The sequence below is a fragment of the Marmota flaviventris genome, chromosome 8, assembly GCF_047511675.1.
Source record: "Marmota flaviventris isolate mMarFla1 chromosome 8, mMarFla1.hap1, whole genome shotgun sequence".
Taxonomy (NCBI): domain Eukaryota; kingdom Metazoa; phylum Chordata; class Mammalia; order Rodentia; family Sciuridae; genus Marmota; species Marmota flaviventris.
Genome location: NC_092505.1, coordinates 89,735,579 through 89,754,536, shown reverse-complemented (window position 1 = coordinate 89,754,536; position 18,958 = coordinate 89,735,579). Strand labels below are relative to the sequence as shown.

At 39.7% G+C, this 18,958-nt stretch overlaps 1 protein-coding gene across 5 annotated transcripts in view; it reads right to left on the bottom strand.

The window, feature by feature from the left end:
• Tbl1xr1 (TBL1X/Y related 1) overlaps positions 1–16,323 on the bottom strand; it is a 155,490-nt gene extending 139,167 nt beyond the window's left edge. Inside the window, exon 1 of one of the 5 annotated variants that reach the window (XM_071615466.1) lies at positions 16,203–16,323. The gene's annotated coding sequence lies outside the window, so the exon portion shown is untranslated. Of the gene's footprint in view, positions 1–15,408; positions 15,496–15,711; positions 15,792–16,202 lie in introns of those variants that run through there. The other 4 variants (XM_071615463.1, XM_071615465.1, XM_071615464.1 and 1 more) reach the window with 4 other exon arrangements.
• Positions 16,324–18,958: the final 2,635 nt, after the last annotated feature.

Below are 18,958 nucleotides of genomic sequence, written 5' to 3'. Positions count from 1 at the left end.
TTCCCTTTACCTGTTTTCTAGATTGATTCAAATATCATCTTTAAGAACATTCCTCTAGGGCTGGGGATGTGGCTCAAGCGGTAGCGTGCTCGCCTGGCATGCGTGCGGCCCGGGTTCAATCCTCAGTACCACATACAAACAAAGATATTGTGTTGCAAAAAAACTAAAAAATATTAAAATTCTCTCTCTCTCTAAAAAACATTCCTCTAAGAAAAACATACAGCTCTCATCATGTCACTGGGCTTCCAAACATAACTACTAATTTAACAAAACCTCTTCTAACCCTACCTTGAACACCCTCTTTGAATAATTTATTTTCAATATTCCACTGTAAGGATGAACCAGTTTAAGAATACCAGCAGGTGACAAGAACATTCCTAAAACATTAATTCACTCAAATATTTACTAAGTCCCTGCCAGGTTCTGTTCTAGGTATTGGAGACAGAGTGACAAGACAGAGCCTATTTCTGTTCTCATGAAATTTAAATTCTCCAGGGAAGAAAATAAATCATCCATTAAGGCTACTTCATTAGAAAAAAAGATAAGTGCAATGAGAAGGGTCTTATGACTAAAAATGGTTGGGAATGTGCAGCTGCTTCAGTGTCACCTCTTTGGTGTAATGGCACTGAAACTGAAATATGAATGACATGAAAGAGTAAGGTATATGACAATATCAGGGCAGAACATGAGGCAAAGGACAAAGTAATTAAGATGCTGAGACAGAGATAAACTTGTTCAATGAGTGTGGAGTTGGTATGGCTGAGCACAGGGAACAAGGGGAATGGTACTATGAACTAGGAGGAAAGGTTTGTGAGGTGCCTGGGGACCAGATCACATGGGGAAGAGGTGGCTCAAAGGCTAAGGAAAAATGTCTGAACTTTATGCTGAATATGATGAAAACGCCTTCTGAGGAAGAGGAAAGGAAACTGACATTTCCTGAGTATCTCTACAGTGCCAGACAAAACCTTACACACACACACACACAGTGCTGTGCATTCTGTAAGACAATATATACATTCATGAAAAACTTCACTTTGTGCAAAATCACCTGTTAAAAGTAACAGCTTTATGAAATGTAAAAAAAAAAAACAAGGTTAAGGGAGACATGCAAAACTTATGCAACTTTATAAGCAAAACATTAACAAAAGCAATTAAAACCCATACAAAATACTAATAAATTTTTAATGTTAAATTCCTCATAAATAATTGCAATATACAACATTAAGTTGTGGGGGGGTGTAAGAAAAAGAATACTTGAGACTGGTCATGGTGGCACAGACCTATAATCCCAGCAACTGGGGAGGCTAAGACAGAAGGATTTCAATTCCAAAGCCAGCCTCAGCAACTTAAAGAGCAACTAAATGAACTAAGTGAAATAAAAAATAGAAAAGGGGGCTGGGGTTGTAGCTCAGTGGTAGAGCACTTGCCTTGCAGGCGTGAGGCCCTGGGTTTGATCCTCAGCACCACATAAAAATAAATAACGATTTTGTGTGTCCATCTACAACTAAAAAAAAAAAAAAAAAAAAGGAGTTGGGGGGCTGGGGATATGGCTTAGTAGTATAAAGGATCCCTGGATTATATCTCCACTACCAAAAAAAAATAATAATAAATACTTGAGAATGTTGGTGCACATAGGCAAAATGCTCAGAGATCGGGAAGAATCACAAAATAACTTTCAAAACTGAAAACATGGCCAAACTAGGCCAAAAGGAAGAAAGAACTCAAGAGTGACCTCCATGGCTTGTTGCATTCAGCTCTTAGCGTACTTTGAGCTCAGCTATTGCTACTTGGTGCAAAACATGAATACACCAGAGAAAATGTATAAGCCAAAGCAATTTCCTTATTATACTCACATAACTCCCCTATTTACAATCATACAGAGCCCATTCACAAACAGACATACACTGGAGTAAAACCAAGTGTTCTTTTTAACTTATGCCATCTTTGTATTCCAATTAAATCCTTGTAAGTATTTGGTATTTTGCAACTAGAGGAACTGAAACTCCAGAGAGATAAGTAGAAATGTATCCAAATTTTACAAAGAATAAAACAGAAGATGCAGAATGTATTCTGAAATCAAACCAGAAACACCCCCGCCCCCATTCACACTGACAACTACTACTCTTACAGTGCTGGGAATGGAACCCAGGCCTCACACATGCTAGGGAAGCTCTCTACCACTGAAATACAGACCCAGCCCTCACACTGACAACCGTCCTGAAAACTACGGTTTGAAGATGGCTTCAAACCTAACTTTTAAATTATATCATAGGCATTCATAGTAATATTTATCAAAAGTACATGAGTATGTTGTTACAGTCTAAAAATAAAAAACAAAACAAAACACACTTTCCTGTCATTGCCAGTTCTCACTTGTAGGAAAGTCACTGTTATGCTAAAAACCAATGTATTCACTACCAAAACATATGAGTCATCTAGAAGAAAACACAAGAAAGGCAAATGAGGCTAGCTGAAACAAGGCAACAAGATCCCCACAACATCTGACCCAAAGAGGGGTGGGGTGGAAAAGAAATTAGAAAATACACCTGCATACAATGAGTAAAGTATTTAGAGATACCAAAGACCAAGTTACCTACCTGAGCAAGAGCACACTGGTCCAGACAAGCAAACATAAAGCTAAAAAAGCCTGTAGGATGCATTCATTCCCTCATTTAATAACATTTAGGGGAAAGTGAAAATATTCATCTCTTAAATGTACTATCCTTGGTGATTTTAAATTTACCAATGAATTTTTAAAACATTCATTTTTAAGTATTCTTTTAAAATACCACTGAAATATTGTAGCAATCGTTTTAGTTCACTTTTAAACTGAAAATCCTTTCTTCCCTGACAACAAATTAATATTTCTATTAAGCAGTTCAAATGCCTCCCTTAATGACAAAAGGGTCACCTAATTTGGAAGGCTCTCCTAATTTGGAAGGCTCCAAGTAAAAGAATCAAGGAGACCAAGTTCTCTCATCTTAAACCTCTACTCCAAATATCCCAGGTCTCAGAATATTTTGATAAGTAAAAAAATGTGGCCCTGCTCACCATGACAACATGGTGTTACCATCACCTACTCTTATTCAAATTATGACCTTCATCTGTCTTCCAATTGTCTTGTTGCCACTTATCAGCATCAAGTGAAAATCTAATGCTACCACCAGTCTACACTCAATAGTAAAACACTGGAAGAAAGTGCAAATTGTTTCCACAACAGACTGTAACTAAAGTAGGAGAGGAGGCAGCCAAAATTAAGAGGCAATCTGGGCCACAGACTCACTTATAGAGCAAGGGCTAGTTTAGGACTTAGAGCATAAACATCCTCTGAGCCCTGGGGGAAAGCCAGACTCAAAGGCAAAGGCATCAGAAGATTTATGAACTGAGAACTCATACCTTGAAGGACAGGATGCTGGATCATCAGGCAGACCCTCACAATTTTGGGGGGACTGAACTCAGGGGCACTCAACCACTAAGACACATCCCCAACCCTACTTTGTATTTTATTTAGAGACAGGGTCTTACTGAGTTGCTTATTAGCACCTCACTTTTGCTGAAGCTGGCTTTAAACTCACCATCCTCCTCCGGAGCCACTGGGATTTCAGGTGTGTACCACTGCACAGAGCCAGACCCTCACAATTCTTACATATAATAAACACAATGAGTCCAAGGCGCAATGAATTTGTGAAATTGGGTGGGCTTCTAGTTTTATATATGTGAATCATCTTAAGATCAAAGTTCTACTGTATTATAACTATAACTCAGAATTTCATGTGTTCAACTAAAATTGAATGGCAAGTCTATCGGGTATCAGGCACTCTACTAGGTGCTGAAAATAAAATAAGTGAAAGACAACTGTCTTCAAGGAAGGCTCTCCCTAATAAGAGTCCACAAATTAACTCTGGATCAAGGAAGGTCTGTGCTAGAAACAGAGACTAGAGGTCATAGATCAGAATGTCAGTTTAAATATCACAGAAACTTAATCTTCAAATAGTATAATTTCATGCAACCAACATGTTAAGGCATGTTCATTTTTGCTTAAAATAGTATAAAGTAATTATCCAAACTTTTTCTCTAATAGGATATAAGAAACCTACTGTAACAGTCATTCCTGTTAATCATTACTACCCTTTTATGGGAAATATTCACAGGTCTTAATCTGCAGCTGCTTGCAGATTTCCCAAAAAGTCTTTATGCTTACATTTATTAGCCATCAAAATTCCTTTTATCCTTTGTATCTTACTTACAATACACACCTTACAAAATTGGTGTATCAAAACTTCAGAATCCTAACACAGCCTTAGAATACTAGACACAGCAACAATAAATGGGACTTATCTAGGCCTCCATCGTCCGGAATGTCAACTTGTTTCCATTCTGAGTGCAGAAAATCACAATTCTATATTCCTTTGACCCAGCATTTTCTAAATTCAACGAATAATAAAATTATTTTTAAATACTGAAATGGGGAATGATGATGTAGCTTGGGGATACAGTGCTTGCTGAGCATGAATGAGGACCTGGTTTTCTTACCCCAAAATATAAATAAATAAATGCCAGTAGCAGTGGCACACACCTATAAACCCTGCTACTTGGGAAGCTGAAATAGGAGGATGGCAAGTTCAAGGCCAACCTGGACAACTTAACAAGAATGTCTCAAAATAAAAAGGGTTAAAGATATAGTGGTAAAGCACCACTGGATTCAATGACCAGTACCACAAATAACAACAATAATAAGAGATTTATAAAAGTATATTTAAAATAGAAAACAGGGGCTTGCACATATAGCTCAGTTGGTAGAGTGCTTGCACAAGGCCCTGTGTTCAACCCCCAGCCCCACAAAAAAAAAAAAGCGGAGAGGGACAGAAAATTATGGAAAATAACTGTATGTCTGGTGTTCAAGTATCAGCTCCTGAAAACTTATTTCAGTTTCTTTTGTATATATACATATCATGTGTTGCACCATACGTATTTTTAATAAAAGTTCATGTCATAGTTTGCATAAAATGTAACATGTATATGTATATGACTGACCCAAGCAGTACTGTTTGATCTCCTAGGAACTGGAGAAGAGGAGTACAAATTCTCCCCACCACCACCACCATCCCAGTATTAGGAATTGAACACAGGGGTACTCTACCACTGAACTCTCTATCCCTTTTTTATTTTTGAAACAGTGTCTCATTAAGTTGCCCAAGATGGCTTCAAATTTATGATCCTCCCACCTTAGTTTCCTGAATAGTAGAGATTACAGGTGTGCACCAACATACCTGGTCAATTTATTTATTTAAAAATAAAATTTTTAGTAGTTGTAGATGAACAGAATGCCTTTATTTTATTTGTTTTTATGTGGCGCTGAGGATCTGTCTCACACATGCCAGGCAAGCACTCTGCCACTGAGCTACAGCCCCAGCCCCAATTTACTTTTTAATGAAGGTAGCAATTTTCTTTTTCTTGGAATGTCAAAATGTGATCAAATTCAATATAAAATACTAACGCAAAAGAACATGGTTATCATACATTAATGAAGCTCCATAGTACACAATCTTATTCTATACTGAGCAATAAAAATTCAGTCACCAAATGCAGTCTTAGCCCTCTGGATTAGAAATTCTAACATTTATTAGCCATCTCATCTCTGTAGTTGGCACAGCAGCCAAGACAGGTTTACAGAATAAGTTGTCAGAAGAGGTGTCAATTTTCCACCTCTCTTCAGCTGTTTCTGCTGCAGCTAGCAAAGGCCACCAAGAGTAGCTAACATTTACTTATTAAGTACCTCCTCTCTCTCTCTGCCATACTCTATGCTACTTTACATGTGTTCCCATTTCAGTGCTCACAACTGCTTTGTGAAGAACTAATTATCCATTAGTCCCATTTTTCAGATGTGGAAACCAATTGGAATAGTTAGATATCTATTTCCCAAAGCCCTAACAGTAAATAGGAGTGACAGGATTCAAACCAGGTATGCCGGGCTCTAGCTCTTCACAGCATCAACCAATAATGAGAGATTACTGCCAGATCAGATCCTACTTCGTCCTCTGTTACTGATGAAGAGAGGGCCGTGGCTTCAGGATTGCAAGCATTAAGTAACTGTGCCACAGAATTAAAATCAATGTTTCTATCTCCTTGGAGTCAATAACACATTAAGTTCACAGGTCACAGTAAGGTCCATACAATATCAGAATGCATAGTTCCATAAGTCCCACTGTACCCAAATGTATCACAATTCCTGAAATCAACTATTAACCTATGAGAATCCCAATTTTCACCTGATTCCTAAACCTTTGGAAGACTAATACCTTTGAAATAAGACAACACTTATGTACTTCTGGACAACAAAACCTCCTTTGAAAGCTGGCACTGAATTGTTTCTAATTATCAAGCTTGGACAGAATTCATAAATCACAAGTTCAGCACTGGTCTGTTATTCTGCCAACAAATCTGAGGAATAAAAGTGTTTCCAATCATGTCAAGCATGGTGGACCACACCTGTAATCCCAGCTACTTGGGAGGCTGACATAGGAGGTTTGCAGGTTCAAAGCCAAACTCAGCAACTTAGCAAGGTATCTCATGAGACCCTGTGGTAAAGCACCCCTGGGTTAAATCCCCAGTACAAAAAAATATGTATATGTGTGTGTGTGTGTATGTGTGAGAGAGAGAAAGATTTGTGTCTGTGTGTACACGTATGTACATACGTACATACAGTTCTACTTCTTTAAAAAACTGCCTGAAAAGCACAAGATATTAACAGTTTTTGCTCTTTTGACTGTCCAAATTCAAAGATTAAAAATTCTCAAGGAGATACTTTGATTTTTCACAATTACCATTCTCAAAATGGTATATGAACATATTTAAATAATTCAAAAGATTATAAATGAATAAGTCTCTCCCACACCTGACTAAATGATCCGTCCACTCCAGCCCCACCCCAACACCACTGCTGGTCTTTTACACATCTTTCTACATTCGCTAAGCATGTACAACAAGCATATACGTAAACACACATACTCTTACTATATATCCCTTTTTAAATTAAAATGACAGTAAACGATATTGGATTTCCCAATCCCTTATTTTTTTTTAATTAGACATTTTTGAGAAGAAACTTTAAATGTCAGTGAAAACCACCATATCTAAACAAATCTTATCTATAAGGGAACAATTCACACACAAACATTTCTCAACAGATGTCAAAACTTTGTGACTTCTGTTGGCTGGACACAAGGAAGTCTAAAATCAAAGATGTAATACCACTGTGGGCCTATTTGTTGTTGTTGTTGTTCTTCTTTTTTTTTTTTTGCACAAGAACAGGAAATCTCTACTTCCCAGACACAACACCAGACTACTCCTAACCCCATTCTAAGATCTTATAAATGTTCATTGCTTACAGAGAAAAGTGATTTAAATAAACACTGTACTAGGGGGAAACATGTATATTATATTTTGTTATTAAAAGGTGCTAACACTGGGAAGAGTGGCACACACCTGTAATCCCGGCAGCTTGGGAGGCTGAGGCAGAGTTTAAATCAAGAGTTTAAAGCCAGCCTCAGCAAAAGTGAGGCACTAAGCAATGCAGAAGACTCTTTCTCTAAATAAAATACAAAATCGGACTGAGGATGTGGCTCAGTGGTCAAGTGCACCTGAATTAAACCCCCAGTACCAAATAAATAAATGGTGCTAAAGAACAATTCTATAGCCACAAACCATACTTTAAAATTCATACATAAGTTCTATTTCATAGAAGAATAATTATGCAGAAAAACAGAAAAGGATATTAAGGAATTTCATTATCTATTACCATGATCCAAATGCCTAATACTGTGAGTTAATGGCATGACAGAAACTAAATAGAAATCAAACAAAATTAGCCTACACTCTACTCAATTAGTCTGTTCAAATTAAGGGAACACATAGAACACCTCCCCCTAATTCATCAGCTGTGTTCTATGTGTAGTTAGTAACCAAAATGCTCTATTATTTTAATACACATCTGGGCATGGTGTTTGCTTACTGCTAATAGAGTGCTTTCAAGATTATTGTTCTACAGAAGGCTATATAGCTTTTGAGTCAACTATTAATTGAAGCAAACTTTCCATATAGATATCCTTCAAAAATTATTAAAATGACCAAATCTTAGAGAGTTTTAATAAAGGAATTAAAAGTATTAAATATACTCAATCAATCGTAGGTTGATTGAGTATATTTAATATACATGAGCAAATTTTAGGTAACATTTTATCTGATCATATTGATATACATATTTGTATAAGTGAAATGATTTCCCCACACAACCATGGTTTTGCTCAAAAAAAAAATTACTAAAAAATCTGCTCACTTAATATTGGATCCCTGTTAAAATGCTAATCACCATTCCGAGAAATTACATAAAAACACAAAACATCCACTTAAAAACCGTGTAGAGTTCACTGCCCCACTCTTTAGAATACTAAAAAAGGGCAAGGGAGAGAGACAAAGAAAGAAGTAAAAGCACTAACTGATATCTCTGACCTCTGATGAAACAAAGAATATCAAGTAGAATGATATCTAGTCCTAAAGAGTTTAAAAAAAAATTACTGTATTAAAATTTTTAAACATCCTGTTTTTAAAAAAGTTTTAACACATCCAAAGTAAATTTCATACAAATAACTGTTCTATTAAGATAATGGAATAACTATCTTTGACTCTTGATCATCACCTTCTCTTCTTTTTCTTAAATTCTACCTCCTACAAGAAACCTACAAGCCAGGCATGGTTGCCCATACCTGTAATACCAGCAGCTAGGGAGGCTGAGGCAGGAGAATTCCAAGTTTGAGACCAGCTTCAGCAACTTAGAGAGGCCCTAAGCAACTTAGTCAGACTCCTGTCTTAAAATAAAAAATGAAAAGAGCTGGGATGTAGCTCAATGGTAAAGCCCTTCTGGGTTCAATCCCCAGTACCCAAAACATGAAAATATAAAAATAAAAAGGAAACAAACCTTCAGTAGACAAAGGGGGAAACAGGCAAACTTCCCACTTTAAATATTCAACACCTACTCTTCCTCATTCATTCCTCAATTTATTCATTTCATGTAAATCTTTTCCTTAATCTGGGTATTCTTTCTATATTTACTGAAATTTAATTATTGACCTTTCAGCATGACTCTCACAAAGTTCATTATATTATTTCTGAGTTACAAAACTAAGCTCTCAGAAAGCAACATAGCTCATTTTGACTCAAAATCTTGCAGGAAGCTTTCATTTTAAAACTCTAAAAATTTTTTAAATGTTGAAAAGCTATAACACCAAATTAGTTACCTGTAGAGTCAATTACCCTGGTTGATTAGAACTAATATCACACAGATCTACCATAAAACTTATTGAAGGAAGATGGTTAAGATGACATTCTTCTGGTAGATTAAACCCACTTATGCTATATAATAGACACACTCTATATTGAATATTAATGTTAATAGTATTAGCCCAAATGAGATTCTAGAGTGGTTAGAATGCTATATGATGTAACAAGAGTTAAAGCTTTAGAAAAATTAAAAAAAAACAAACCTATGTAGGTATACCACTGAGAAAATAAGGAAGAAAAGCCTTAAAGATTTAGAATTTCAAAAAATTAAAAATTTTAACAATATTTATGTCAGCCTACAGATGGAGCATCCCTAATCAGAAAATCCAAAACTTTTGGAGCATCAACATGACCCCACAAGTGGAAAATTCCACACCTGATTTCCTATAACAAGATGAAGTCAAGCCACCAGCACACTGAAAGTACTATATAAAATTACTTCAGGTTATGGGTACAATGTGAATGTGAAACAAATGAATTTCATGCTTATACTTGGGTTCCATCCACAAAATCAAATCTGAAAAAATTTTTCAAAATCTGAAAAACTCCAAAATCTGAAACACTTCTGGACCCAAGACTTTCAGATAAAGAATAGTCAATCTGTAAAATCAGATAAAGTCAACTCAGTGTGACATGGTTCCTAACTATGTTTTGACTCTCTACTGTGGCTACTATTTCACCATTAAGAGAACAAACCTATATCCACTTTCACCTAACTCTTAAGAATTGACAAGGATTTTTTCCTTCACTCTGGCAGTATTAAAATTCAAATAAACAATTAAATATAAATAATACACCTAAACCTTGGAAATCTAATTCAAAAAAGAAGATTCTGCCTTATTAGTAATAGTGAAATAGGGCTATCACTGCTCTCATTTAAACAGAGGCCCTGCATAAACAATTCATTTTAACATGAAAATAGTATTATTTCAGCTCTTGATTAAAAAAAAAAAAAATTCTTTTAAAAGGAAAACAGGTTCTTCCCTTCTAGAATTGTAATATGTAGTTGAAACAACATGCCACATGCTACAGAAACAACAGATATGCAGTTTGTTATACTCATTAAATGCAACAGGATCTCAAAAAAAATATCCTGAGTCAAGACAGCCAGAAAAGACTTTACAGGAGTAGTAGGACTGAAACTAGGCTATAAAAAGGACAAAGGGAAGGAATGGAATGAACAAAATCACAGAAATTTGTAATGAGTATGGCAAAACTGCAGGATCTGAAAGATAGGCAAGAATATCAGTTAGGGAAGAATGGGAAATAAAGCTGACTAGGTAGAATGACACCTTAAAAGCCAGACTGAAGCATATGAACTCAATCCAGTTGACACAGGGAATCCATTATGGGTTTTCCAGCAGGGGAGCTGACATAATGAAACCAGTATTTTAAATAAATTACACTGTCAGTAGTTACAGAAGATAGGATAGAGAAGAAAGGTTGCTCAGGACAACCAACTAAAAAATTAAGGAAGGCAATAACCCAAACCTAATGACCATTCCCTCACTTATTCATTCACTATAGACAGGTAAGAACACTGGCATAAACTATCAGACAAACTGAGCCTACATCCCTACTCCTGCCCCTCACTACCTAAACCTCTATTTTCCTGTTAAATTAAGGATATCAGCTGCTCAGAGTGCCACAGTACTTGTCAAAGCACCAGTACAGTCTTGATCATTGATTATTATGAGCAAAAATCACTGCTGTTATAAGAATGGGAAATGAAATCAGGACAAGATTTATAGGTATTTCAGAGGAAAAGAACTTTCCTGACAGAACTGATAATATGGAGCAAGAACTCAGGCAAATGGTCAAAACTAGAGGGGAAGAAGGAAAAAAAAAAAAAAAAGCCTACTTGAAGTAATCACTCCAAACTAAAAGGCAAATCCTAGGCTCTGCTGAATCCAGCCTCAAAGGAGTTACACATTTTTATTTTAAGACTTGGAAAATGTTCCAAATGGTGCAAGTAGATTTAAAAAGTCAAAACTCAAGTAAAAGAATAGCAACAAAGGCATGCAAAAGGTCCAAGACTATATCCACACCAAAAAGTAGTGCCCAGTGTTAACATTCAATCTAATTCTTTAGGGTGTATCTAAGCCCTTATTCACAACTTTGAGAATAAATAAATTATTGCTTTTTATTTCAAATGTTCCCAAGACCTCAGGAAACAGAACTGCAAAAATTTTTTTGACATTATGACCCTACTAAAGCTAATAACAAGCAAATAAAATATAATACAAAGAAATGAACCTCAAAACCAAACCCATCCCATTACACTTAAGGGATCCTTGGTATGCCAAGCATCTACACATATTACAAACATTTAACTCAATCTTCTCAACTGACATAAACTATCAAACAAACTGAGCTCAATGACTGCCCCATTCATTGCCCAAGTGAAATAACTACACAGCAGGAGTTACTACTACTCCAAGATCACAGAGCTAGTGAGGGATACAACCTGAGTTTGAATAGAGGCAGTTCTCCACAAGGACTCTCATTTAAACCACTATACAACACAAAAATATAAATGCTATTTCCTACATAAGTTTTCAGAAATGTACACTTTTAAGTTAGGCATACTCTTATTTGCTCTTCCTTGCTAATTTCATGCACAGATTTATACTCCATGTATGTATGATATGTCAAAATACATTCTACTGGGGCTGGGGTTGTGGCTCAGTGGCACAGCGCTTGCCTAGCATGTGTGAAGCACTGGGTTCAATCCTCAGCACCACATAAACATAAATAAAATAAATAAAAGGTACATCAACAACTAAGAATATTTTTTAAAAAACACTGTACTGTCTTCTATAACTAAAAAATTGTAAAATTTTTCTAGCACAGAACAGAACATTTTTTTTTCCTTTTGGATACTGTAATTGAACCAGGGGCACTTTACGTAACACTGAGCCTCAACCCCAGGCCTCTTCTTTTAAGACAGGGTCTAAGTTGCTTAGGGCCTCAATAAATAGGCCTCAAACTTGAGATGCTCCTACCTCAGCCTCCAGAGTCACTGGGATTATAGGCATGCGCTACCATGCCTGGACCAAAACAACATTTCCGCTGGTGGTATTTCAAGAGGCTACTTTCACCACTGCTAATCTCAGGTAGGAAATACAGCAGCTAACAAGAAGATTGCATTTTATTAAATAGTGCTAGGGAGTTAAGCACAATGATATGAATCCTACAACTTTCATTTATCCAGTACAATCACTTGACCCAGTTAGTAGAGCTACAAAACTGAAAAAATATAAATGTGATTATAAACACAGTTTTTGTAGGGCACAGTGACACACACCTGTACCTCCAACTACCCAGTAGGCTGAGGCAGGAGGATCAAATTCAAGGCTAGCCTGGACAAACAGGGAAGAACAAACAGGGAAGGAGATAGCTCAGTGGTAGAGGACTGGTTTATCATACACAAGGCCCTTGGTTGGGTCCCCAGCACCAAGAAAAGGAAAGATTTTTGTAAGGGTATCTACAAACCAAGACTAAAAAAGAAGCTGGGAAAATCTATTGCAAATAAGGTCACCACAAAAGAACACAGACTGACATGGTTTGAATCCTAGTATATCACTGAACATTTTGGGAGCCTTGAACAAGTGAATTAACTTCTTTGCACCTGTTTCATCCTCCACAAAGAAAGCCCAAAACTACTGACCTTAGCCTAAGGTCTAAATGACACAAAGCACCGCCCACCTCCTAGAGCACAAACCAGGCTGAGCCCCTTTCCTCTGTCTCTATAACTAAAGGACAATTAATTGCCCTCTGAGTACAATCCCAAAGGCAATAGGTAAAGCCAAATTCTTCAGCATCTACTTTCTCAAAGAATTGTTTTTCTATCTTCAAACTTCAATTTTCTAGTGGTGGTAGAGCAGGAGATAGTGCCAAGGTGGTCTGCAAATGGACCACTTTTAACCAATTCTTTTCTACAGTTCTTAAGGTCCTATCCCTTCTCTGCTATGGGAAGATCTGAATACAAAATACAAATGCCTCATGTTAGATCCTTTTTTTTTTTTTTTGCATTTAAATAACTTACACTATAAATGTTATAAATGTCAAATTCACATGTTCTAGAAAAATACAAAGTCCCAGGCAGTGCCAGTATTTCTGCCATTCCCCCACACTTCCTCCAATTCACATTCTCCTCTATTCTTTTTACATAAGTAACTCTGAAATTGAACAAGCCCAACAAATAATTTCTACTAACTCCATCTAAAATGTGTTCTAACAAATTCTTCATAGTAATCCTGCTATAAGTTGTTGTGTAAAGGGGATTCCTTTGCCAGCTACTCATCTGACCAGGTTGTATTTATACAGTATTGCTATATGTGAACTAATGTATTTAATCAACAGGTTAATGTTCCAAACGTTCATTACTCACAGCTCCTTTTGTCAGTAACCCCATGTTTATATTAAGCTGCTGCCCTTTCTCATTTACTTGAAAGGTTCCCAGTACAGAGGAAGCAGTTTTTTCTTGTTTTCTTGGTAGATAGGTATCTTGATAACTGTGCAAAAACGTCCATTTGTGTTGAGAACACAAGTATTATGAAGATTCCTGAACATATGTAAAAGTTATTAAGATATTTTAACACTTCTATTACACAATCAATAAAAAATAACAATAATAATTTCCATAAGGGGGCCATTCCAGTTTCTCCCATATTAATAACCAAAACTGACAGAAGAATGTTTTAAGCTGATGGTGAGCTTAGCAGCAATTTTTAAGCCATTAACGAGTCACAATAAGTTCCTCCACTGTAAGCAAAACTTTCTCATGCCCATACTGTTTTCATCCTCCATACAGTTCAGCAATTTGTTCTAAATACTATAATCTGATTCTAACTACTCAAATGGCCCAAAAAAAAGTAGTTATTTATGGAGTTAATGATTGCAACTGCATACATCAATCAGACAGTACAGGATAGCAGAAATGAAAAAAAAAAATCATATACCAAACAAACAGGGAAAACCGATTTAAAGGCAAGAGTATAAATACACAACACGCCTGACCGCCCACAGGCATGTTTTCTTTCTGCCTCCCCTCCCCCACTGGTAAATGCAAACTATTTCTAGAACTCCGAAAGATAATTTGGGAAGCTTGCCATTAACTCATATGATTCAATCCAACATATACAATGTTTTCATGGAGACAAAGCTGCCCTACTTCCCTAAAGATCATAAAACTTATTGAAATGGTGAGTAGATACAGTCCCCAGGAAGTCAGCATTAATGAATTCACCAATGAGCACCGGTCTTATTTAACAAAAATGAACATGAATCACACTGGGAAACCCAAAAAGTCACTGTCTTCAATGTGTAATCAGGATATTTATTGCAAGTCGCTTTAGTAAGAGGATAAAAATCCTAACGATTGGACCTTATGTTATCCAAACTGGAGTCTTTAGGGAAGAGAGGTGAAGATGATTACTCGATTGTATTGGGGGCGGGGAGACATTAATACTAAAAATTCAAAATAAAAATAACCCATCGTTTCACCCACCATATTTTATTAACAACATGTTTAGATCAGCATAAGGCTCCTGTTTGGAAAAGTCAACAGTAAACTTCCCTAACTGTAAATTACATAGGTATTGAAACTCACTACAACTGGTACCTGCAAAGTCCACGATTTTAAGTAAACTCCAAACACGCAGAATATATAATTTTTAACTAGGTTCTAAGACTTACCCCCCGTATAATCACCAAATTATTTTACAGTGTGGATAACCTAACAAAGAGAGATTTCTTAAAAGCCATCACAACCCAAATTTTACAGGGAACACATCATTTCCACAATCTAAATTTAATTCCGGTTGCCACTGCAAAGTGATGCCTATTTCAGCAAATTAGGAACTTCCAAAAATACTGAACACGTTAACGCATGCATGGCTTTCCTAGTGCTGCCATTTACGATTAATATTTCGCTTAAATAAAAGTCTGCTTCTTTTAAAAAAAAAAAATGACATCGGTTGCAAAGAGGAAGTTACCGAGAAACCACCCTCACAACGTGGCCTTTACACTGTCAGAAAATAATGTGACTCCGTGCCACCCAAAACTTACCAGGACGCTGGCAATAACTTTGCCAATTCTACACTTCTGAACCCAACTTCAAAGAGTCTCTACCAAATACCTCCCTAAGAAGGCAGAAAGCGCTAAGTTACAAACAAACACGTCCCGGAGTGAGGCCCGGCGACCGCGCGCCCCTCCCCCCGCCGGCGCCCCCGCCCCGGACGCGCGGCCCCAACAGCCAGCCGCCCGCAGCCCCCTGCACTCCAGCCGGGGTCGCCGCGCAGGGCCAGGGAAGCGCCTCGGGAGGGGAGCGGATTCTCATCGCAGCCCAAGGTTTAACAAAACAGCATGCACCGAAAGGAGCCTTCTCCTCTGCTAAAAATAGGCTATAAAGGAGTCGGCCTCATGATGGCTCCTTGATTCAATTTGCTGCAAATTCTTTCCTGAAAGCCTTGCTCGCCTCACATACACACGCACAAAAAGGGGGTGTAAATGCACGAAGGGTGGAAGAGGGGGAGAAGGCCGAGGTGCACATTTTCCGAGAAAACAACAACATAATTAGGGTGAGGATCCCCAGAGACCAGGAAAGGGTAGGGGGTGGGCAGGCACGTGAGCATTTCAAAGAAGCCTGAGAGGGAAAGGGGGGATGGGGGCACCCTAAATGCCCTCCCTCCCTTCCCCTCCCCCACCTAAGCCCCAGCTCCCCAAAGGGCCAAGTTGAAAAATGCATGTTCCGCGGGCGCCCCTCCCCCCCCCGCGGCCCCGGACCCCCGGCCGCCTCCGGCTCGCGCCCCCCGCCCCGGCCCGCGGCCGCCCCACTCCAGGGTCCGGCCCCCGGCGCTTACCTGGAAACGGTGGCCTCCAACGCCGCTCCCCCCTCCCGGGAATGGAGGCACAAGGAAATTCCCCTCCTCGCCGCCGCCGCCACCGCCTCCAACCACCCCCAAAATAACCCCTCCGGGGGGTGAGAGGCAATTATAACCCCGGCGAGCGGAGGGCGCGGGGGATGGGCGCGGGCGGGCGGGGGCGGGGAGCGCGGCGCGGGTCCCCAGGTGGCGAGCGGAGGTGCTCCCGCCGCGGGGGGAGGGGCGGGGGCGCACGCGGCCGGCGGCGGGGGGAGGCGGCGCGCGGGGGAAGGGCGCGAGCGGGGAGAGGAATTGAGGCAGAAGGTAAAAGCTGTTACTAAGGGAAAGAGCCAAACGGTTCGGAGCAGCCAACGGCTCAGACACTCAACACTGGGGAGAGAGGAATGGGGACCAGCCAGGCACAAATGAGCTCGCGAGGCCCGCGGCGGCGGCGGCGGCGGCGGCGGCGGCGGCCGCGCAGCAAAACAAACCCGAGCGGCCTGCGCCGGGCGGGCGGGCGGGCGCGCGGGGGAGGGGCCGGCGGGGGAGGGGCGCGCGGACGCGGGCGGCGGCGCGGCGGGGGGGGGCTCCGCCGGCCGGCTCCCTCCCTCCCTCCCGGCCCGCTGCTGCGGCGCTGGGGGCTGGGCGTGTGCGGCGCATTCTTTTAAAAAGAAAGCTAGCCCCGCGGGCTCTCGGAGACGCCCGGCGGGCACCGGCCGCCGCACCCCGCCCCCATCGCCGGGTGGCCGGGTGCGGGGCGGCGCGGGGGAGGCCGGGAGGCTCGCGCCGCAGCCGGTGCGGAAGCGCGGGTTAACTTTCCCGGGGAGGCCGCGGGCTCCCCGGCGGCGCGGCGCGGCGCGGCTGGCTGGGCGGACACGCGGTGGGCATGTGCGGGAGCGCGGCGCCGACATCATATGGCCATTTGTTTGCGAAAACCTCGGTGCACACCTTTGTGTGCGTAAATACATGTGTTTCTCGGAAGCGTACCTGGAAAGGTGCTTATCTGTAATCAGCGATTTTCAAAATGTAATCCAGATGACCGGATCTGTAGAGAAAACCTGCACACAAGAAAAGGTTTTTGATACAGAACACAAAACTGTAATCGAAGTGTGTATGCCCAATTGTACTGTGAATCAAACATATGGTGGTATTTATCATCTGGTGGGTCTGTTCGAAAGGTCTAGTTGATCGGTTCTCATTTCACAACAATAAAATAATGTAACTATAAATACATATATATCAGACAATGCAACGTCAGCAGTAGAAGTTTATCCACTTTGTGTACTTTTTGCATGTGTGTAGCACATCAAGGCAGATTATAAAGTGTAACTTAGATGACTGATAATGCGACATTATGATTGAGGGAAGGAGTGCAATGTTTTTTTTGTTTTTTGTTTTAAAGCACATTTGGTGTTAATCTTTATAAGCCCCTCAGAAATCAGGGGTGATGGGTGCTTCTCGCACCCGGTATACACCTAGGACATAAAAACCAGCCACCCTTTTAATTTTAAGATATGACTTAGAATTTTTTTTTTGTTTTCAGTTATTACAGTTTTCAAAGTAAAATAATATTTTCGCAGGCTGGATAAGAGGTTCTGTTCTCATATTTTTCTAGCAATATTTGGAAGTATGTGGTAATCATCTTAAAGCAAATCTTTCCTCTGAATAAGCAAGAGACCTAAATTTTTACACAAAGTATTATTTGAAATAACTTTAGCCACTCTGGACTCCAAGTCACCTAATAATTCATTAGTTAGGCAGGTGATTTTGTAGCCAAGGTCAGTGTCTTTCTCCCTTAATGAACCCTTGGTTGGGGGAAGCAGCCAGAATCCTTTTCCTGACTAATCCTTTTTCTGACTAATATAAGAGGTGGAGGGGGGGGGGGCGGGGAGGGCAGGAAAACTATCAGAGAAAATAGAGTGGGATTGGAAACTCCCTTCCAACCACTAAAAGGAGAGTTCAAAGCATATCAGTGGTGTGTCCTTAGAGCTATTTTCATATATGAAAGAGGGAATGTTAGATTAAACAATGTCACCTGATGGGAATTTAGATAACTGCAGGTTTCCAAAACACTCTGCAGAGTGTACAGGGAAACAGCACAAATAAAACCAGTTTTGTATTTCTGCAGGATTCTACAGCCCATGCTTCTTTACCCCAGAACAAAGGTCTTATTTCAGGTGCAAGGAGATTATAATTATCTTCCTACTTTTAAAAAATACTTTAATGAGTTGACTAGTGATATATGTCACTAAAAATTATCCTCCTTAGAGTGGTGTTTCTGGGTTTTGTTGTGGTGGTGGTGATGGTGGTGCTGCTGGAGATCAAACCCAGGACCTTGCACATGCATGCTAGGCATGCTTTACTGCCAAGCTATGTCCCCAGCCCTTGACCTAGATTGTTTTTGAAGTTTCACATTGTGCCACTTGCTGCTACAGATGGGTCTTCTCTAGACAACAGCTACTATAAAATCAAACCACTCTTCAGTAGATAAGGACTTCCCAACCATACTGATTCTTTTTTTTTTTTTTTAATTTTTTATTGTTGGCTGTTCAAAACATTACATAGTTCTTGATATATCATATTTCACAATTTGATTCAAGTGGGTTATGAGCTCCCATTTTTACCCCATATACAGATTGCAGAATCACGTCAGTTACACATCCATTGATTTACATATTGCCATACTAGTGTCTGTTGTATTCTGCTGTCTTTCCTATCCTCTACTATCCCCCCTCCCCTCCCCTCCCCTCCCCTCC